We start from the raw sequence: 6631 nt of genomic DNA, 5'->3' as shown, positions 1-6631 counted from the left end.
CAGCCCTAAAGCATTCTGCTTAAAAAAAAATACTACTTGATAATGAAATTCAGTCAACCCAGAGGGGAGTCTAATGAAGAACTCAAGACAAGGTAATGGGACAGTAAGCACTGAATCCAATTAAACTGAGAAGTCAGCTGAGAGAACGTTGATTGCAGACCAGCACGTATATGTGAGCCCCAGTGACCAAACCAAGACGAGCAACCAAAAACGAGAGGTGGAGGGAAAGAAGTGAGAGAAGGAGGGAAAGGTGTGAGCTCAGTCACACTGGGAGGGGCAGAAGCGGGCTCCCCCAGCCCCCCGAGGAGCACAGCTGCATCTCTGCCACCCCGCAGTCCAGCTGGGCTTATTGCTCTGTTTCAAGGACCAGATAAGGTCTGGCAGTTCTGGGAGGCCTGGGAAGAGCCTTAACTACAGTTTCCCCCAGACTCCAAAAGAGGGAAGGAGGGAGGGGGAGTTTCAGTTAGTCCCCAAACTGGAAAGAGGGATGGGAGCAAGGTATGCAGAATGAGCAGGGACCCCTCAGAAGCCAGAAAGAAAAATCCTTGAAATCTTCCCCCTGCACCGCTCAGGGCAGCTCTCCCGCTCTCCTTGCTACTTGCAATTCTCTGTCCTGTGGCTCCTAATAAACTTGTTGCTGGGTCTAGCCTGGTGCTTCGTGAAAGTCTTTTCTTGAGAGAGACCAAGGACCCTCAGGCATCATGGTCCCCCAAAATACTGCGAAAATGGAAAAATGGAGTCCTATAATTACTTCAAGCTGCTGATCTTTAGAATCAGTTTTTGCAATCTTAACAGGATCATTTAGGAACCATTATCTCTCATGGCAAAGAAGTTTTTACCTAACATTCCATGATTCATTCACCTCTACTTTATTTTCCTTTTCTTTTAAATTCAGGAAAAATAAAATCTAATACTTATTACTAAAATAATAACATGCTTCTAGCTGACACAATTCTTTCAAATGTGTTTCCATCTGCACACCTGGCCACCCAGTCTATCTTTTTACAGAGTTCTCTATAATAATGGCCACCAAGCATGATAATAATGCTCATTTCTGAGCTTTGGTGGTGGCAGTTTTATAAATACATATTCTTTGTAATTTTTTGTATTGCTTGGATTTTTAGCATGTGTGCCACTTTTATAGAAGTAGCCACCCTTATTCAGAACAAGGGTCCCCCTATGATAGAGAAGGAAGCAGAATGGGAGTGGGTCCCAGAGTAATTTTTGACCTGAAAATGAGGCTTTAACTGCAAGTCTCCCATGTCAGAACTGCTTTACAGGGTCATCACTCAGGGCAATTTCAAGTTAATTTAAGTTCTGGAACATGAGCTGCCTGTCCTGTGCCAACATGTAATTCTTTCTCCTTTTGCTCTTAGTGAATCAAACCATGGCCGTGAGAACACCAACAGAAGACACACATTGCCCTGGGAGTTGAAGACGCCACCTAGGCTTCTTTTGCTCTCTGCAGCAGCAGGTCGGAGATGAGCAGAGATAGAAAGCCAAAGAAGCCTGGTCACCAAAGCACTGAGACACCCATTGTTTTTTTTAAAGACTGATTGATTGATTGATTGATTGAAGCACTGGGTAGTCAGAAGTGCGGGAGGGTGAGAGAATTCACCAGAGCCAGAGCAGGAAACAGAACAGGCAGACCGACAAAGTACACTGCTGAGGGGAGCAGCGGGCGGCAGGAGAGGTCTGAGCGCCATGTGAGACCCTCGCCGGCGTCCAGGGAGCGAACCGGTGCTGCAGAGTCTGCGGGCAGCTTCGCAGCCCAGCGCTCAACCGCTGCGCCACCGGGGAGGCCCGAGACACCCATTTGCAGGCTGCTCGAGACCACAGGAGACTTTCAAAGATTGCTGAGTAGTTCTTTTGCAGAACTTGTGAATAACAGATATCTGAAGAAGTACAGGATTTGTATACAGGGTTTTTTTTTTACCTTTAATCTTATAATATTCAGTCAGAATATTGTTTTCCAAAGCTACTAAGTTAGTTGTCCATTGCTACATATCAAATTTCCCTCAAAAGGTCACAACTGAAAATCACAAACATTTGCGGCATCTGAGATTTGCTTAGCTAGCTGCCTTTGTAAAGCTCATGGGCTCTCACCAGGCTTCAATCGAGGTGTCAGCCAGGGCTGTGTTTATCTCAAGATCTCAAGGCTCAACTAGGTAGGACCATTTCCAAGCTCACTCTATGGCTATGGCCAGGGCTCAATTCCCCCCCATGGCTGTTAACTGGAAACATCAAAGTCTTGCCACATGGACCACTTTATAAGGTGGTCTACAACATGGTAGCTAGCTTTTCAAAGTGAGTGAGCGAGGAAGAAAGTGTGCCCCAGACAGAAGCCCCTGTCACCTCTGTCACATTCTCATCACTAGAAGTAATCAGTACATATAGCCAACTCAAGAAGGGGTCACTCAAGAACATAAAAGTCAGGAGGTGGGGAAAATCGGGGGCCATCTTAGAGGCCACCTACCACAGTTACCCAGTGAGTTCTTCTCAGCACCATGCTTTCAGCTGGTTATGAGATCATTTGGAATACCACCGAATTCTTTTGTTATTATTTATATTCCAGTTGGGTTCTCTCTCCTTCCATCTTGGCTGATTTTAATTGTGTATGAAATTTTGGTGGGATTTATCGATTACCACAGTTCTGAGAATTAAAACTATACCTAAAAATACACTCTGGGAAGCATCTCTGCTGCTCATCCCTACTATCTCATTTCTAGTCTTCCCTTCATCTCATCCTTTCCTCATCCAGACCCTTGAGGTAAACAGTCTCTTCAGTTTCTGGTTCACCCTTCCTGTATCTTTTGTACAAATGAGCAGATATGTCTATACTTTCTTTTTTTTTAAAGATTTATTTATATTTATTTATACAAGCACTGGGTACAGTCAGAAGCACGGGAGGGTGAGAGAATTCACCAGAGCCAGAGCGGGGAGCAGAGCAGGCAGAAGGACCGAAGTACACTGCTGAGGGGAGCAGCGGGCGGCAGGAGAGGTCTGCGCGCCATGCGGGACCCTCCTCTGGTGGCCGGGGAGCAGCCGGGGATCGAACCGGCGCTGCAGAGGCTGCAGGCAGCTTCGCAACCCAGCGCTCAACCACTGCATCACCGGGGAGGCCCTGTACTTTCTTATGTCTCATTCTTCCTTACACAAAGTGTAGCAGAGTACAGTCTTTCGCCCTTTGATTTTTCACTACACACTATATTCTTGAAATTATTCCAAATCATTCATTAGAATGCTCTAGCATTCTTTTAAACAACTATACAGTTCTCCATTGTGTGTATATGCAGCCATTTATTGAACCACTTGTGTAAAGGAATTTTTTTTTTCCACTAGCCCTTTTAGACCTAGAAACACTCCTAAGTATTTGAGGATAATTGTCAGGTAATAACTAGGGAAGAAGACTGTGCTTCCTCTAGGCTTCTTTACAAAGTATGAAATCAATGTTTTTAATTCTCATTGCCTGATAAGGCCCAAGCAAAACTAGAATCTCACTTTTGCTGAATGCCTCGTGAACCGAAACTCCATTTTGAAAGCAGCGAAGATGTAACAAGTACCCACCTCCTTTGTCTCACTAATTCAACTCATGAGATTTTAAGGAAGTAAATTAACAGAGGAATAAATCTTGAAACAGAAAGGTATTCATAGTAAGAAAATGTATAATCCTCATAGTCAGAAAATACATGTCTTATAAGGGATAACCTAATAAATTATGATTCATCAATATTATATTGCAACTAAAAAGAGTTATGCAAACTATATAGTTAGAAAAGTTGGCCTCCCTGGTGGTGCAGGCAGTTGAGCGCAGCACTGTGAAGCTGTCCACAGCCTCTGCAGTGCCAGTTCGATCCCCGCCAGATGTGGAGATAAACACATGGCGAGCAGACCTCTTCTGTCTCACCCGCTGCTCCCCTCAGCAGTGTATTTCAGTTAGTCTGCCTGTTCTGTTCCCCGCTCTGTCTTCAGTGAATCTTCTCACCCTCCTGCCCATCTGGCCTGTACCCCGGTTCTTGTATAAATAAATAATGTTTTATACTAAGGATCAAAATTATATGTTATGATTGCAATGATGCCCAAATTGAAAACATTAACTGTGTATTGCTGCTCCAAAGCGGGCTGATACTGGGAGGTAGCTGCCTGTCAGTTACTACAGTGCCCATTCCTCCAGCATCATTATAGAGCCATGTGGTTTTGTTCCAACTCCCATGTGGCTTCTTTCCTTGTCTGCCAGTTGGATATTAACAGCAGGAAACCATGAGTTGAAGATGGTAGAATCTGTCAGTCTGAGTTTCTGTGTGTGGGACAGTCTTATCTCTGCCACTGCCAACTGGGCTTTAATAAACAAGGAACAAATATCAACTATGATAAGTCGCTGAGCTATCATGCTCTCCCTGATTCCAAATTTTCTTTAATGCCAATGTTTTACTGTCTATTGATTTTTAAAAGAGGAATATAACACTGTAATCTGTAGGATAAGACCAAAAATAAGCAAGTGACTTATTGGCATTCCTTCCTCAGGTACTTCATCAAGATGTTCAATGAAAGCCAAACATCCATTGTACAGCAGATTGTTTTAAGCAGAGTCCCAGAATGCTCCTGCATGGGGACTGGAAAATATATTGATGTTCCTTTGACTCTGAAAATGCTGTATTCACAGGGTCCAGGGCCGGCAGGAGCACAATCATCTAGGAAGTCAGGAGTGTCGGAGATTTGGGGCTATAAAAGAGGAATAGCAATGCAGCAAAACATCACCTTAATCCAATTGCTCAAGCGAAGATGTATGAGCACAACATCTGCCTTGGACCTGTCGGAGATCGACTGACCCAGCCCTCCAGACCCTGACAAGATGAAGCTGAGGAGCCACATAGCATCAGCCTTCACATTGTCATATCTTAACAACACTGCTTCTCTCTGCTGTCAGTGAGCCTCCTGTGCTTCTGTGCTAGCTGCCCAGTGCCTTGTGACACATTTAGAAGCAAAAATGTGTACATTCCAAATGAGCAGCTAACGTGTATTGTCTGTATATTAAAAAAAAAAAAAAACTCTTTCTGGAAGGAAAAAATCACCCCTTTGGGGCTAGTCAATTCTTAGGGTTAGCAAAAGGTCCAGTGAGGTTATGCCTTTGACAAGTCAACCCACCAATCCAGAGTCATGTCTCGGTCTGGTCCCTCCACTCCAGCATCATGATCCTCGGCCTTAACATTCATAGGGCCAGTTGCCAGGCAACAGGGCATCACATCTGGGGTCCAAAGTCCAAGTAAATGACTCAAACTAGCGAATCCTACAGTGTCTCCCCTTGGCCTGCCTTGCCTTTCCCTCGGAAACCCAACGAAGGCTGTAACCTAAGCCTCTCTCCTGTCTTCTCCCGCCTGTCTTCCGCCTCCTGAGCGTTCGTGTCTTTCCCAAGTGACCCTGCGCTGCACGCTGTGCTTCCTATTCCTGCGCCTGAATCTCTCCTCTGTGACCCCTGACTGCCATGCCTGACTAATCATTTCATAAGAGAATTATAAAACAAAGGACCTGCACGCTTTAAAAAGCCACTCCCTCCAGAATGCCAGCCCTACCGCTCCTCTGGCAAGTGCCTTCAGAAAGGAGATGGTGTCTTTTTTGTTTACTGTCCCCTCACCCCCACTTTCTTATTTGGGGCCTACAAAGGGCCCAGCCAGTTCTCTCTCCTCATTTACTGAATCTGAAATAGATTCAGGAACACTCACTACATTTCAACTGGAGAAGCTTTCACTGTACTAAGCCATTGCTCTAAAGCAGCTGATGTGTTGATAAACTAAATAAATCACTCATCTGTTTTAATTTAGGGAAATTTTCACATAAATGTCTCTCCTGATTAAACTGACTATATTGTCCAATTCTGCGTTTCTAATAAATAAGACACTTTCTTAGCTGATTTCACTGGTTTCCTTTCCTATTGAGGTAACCAACTATGCAATAGTCTTTCAGTCTTACCCTCTGCCTTCTATGAATATAATAAGAGCTCTCCTTTGTTGAATCCGTAATGCTTAGGTAACCTGTTAAGTGTTATTCAACTTTTCAACTCATACAGTCTTCAGAAAACTCTTGAGATATAGATATTTTCATTTGACAGACGGAAAAACTTAAAACCCAAAGAAGTACACTGACTTTTCCTATGTCACAGGGTAAATAAAAGTATCAGGTTTTGAACTCAATTCCATCTGATTCCAAATCTCCAGGGAGAAAAACACAAGCCCATGTCTGCACGGTTGCTGTGTCTATGGGGAGCGGGGTCTGCTCTTGCTATGGGGTAGCTGCATCCCCAAGAACAGTCCAGAGGCCTGGAATTAACATTGGCATGAAGTCTGACAGAGAAGTGGTTGAGGAGACAGACAAGGGACGTAGGAGAGGCTAAAAATGGTGAGTTGGGAGACTTCCGGTTGTGGCAAACTGAACCACCAAGGTTCTAACCATTTGCTTCCCAGCACCATAAAGTGAGGGTGCAGGAACAAATATAGGACAAGAGTAGCGACACTCAAGCAGATGTCAACAAGTACGGCTGTGGTCATGGGCCTCTCCCGGCCACTAGCGCCAGACTCTGGAGAGCAGATCTACAGAGGGTCCGCGGCGTCTAACACTGTTCTGTCAGCTTTTCAGA

This window comes from Talpa occidentalis, unplaced genomic scaffold, assembly GCF_014898055.3.
Source record: "Talpa occidentalis isolate TD23 unplaced genomic scaffold, MPIMG_talOcc4v2.1 talOcc4.15, whole genome shotgun sequence".
Taxonomy (NCBI): Eukaryota; Metazoa; Chordata; class Mammalia; order Eulipotyphla; family Talpidae; genus Talpa; species Talpa occidentalis.
This window is presented reverse-complemented; position numbering follows the sequence as displayed.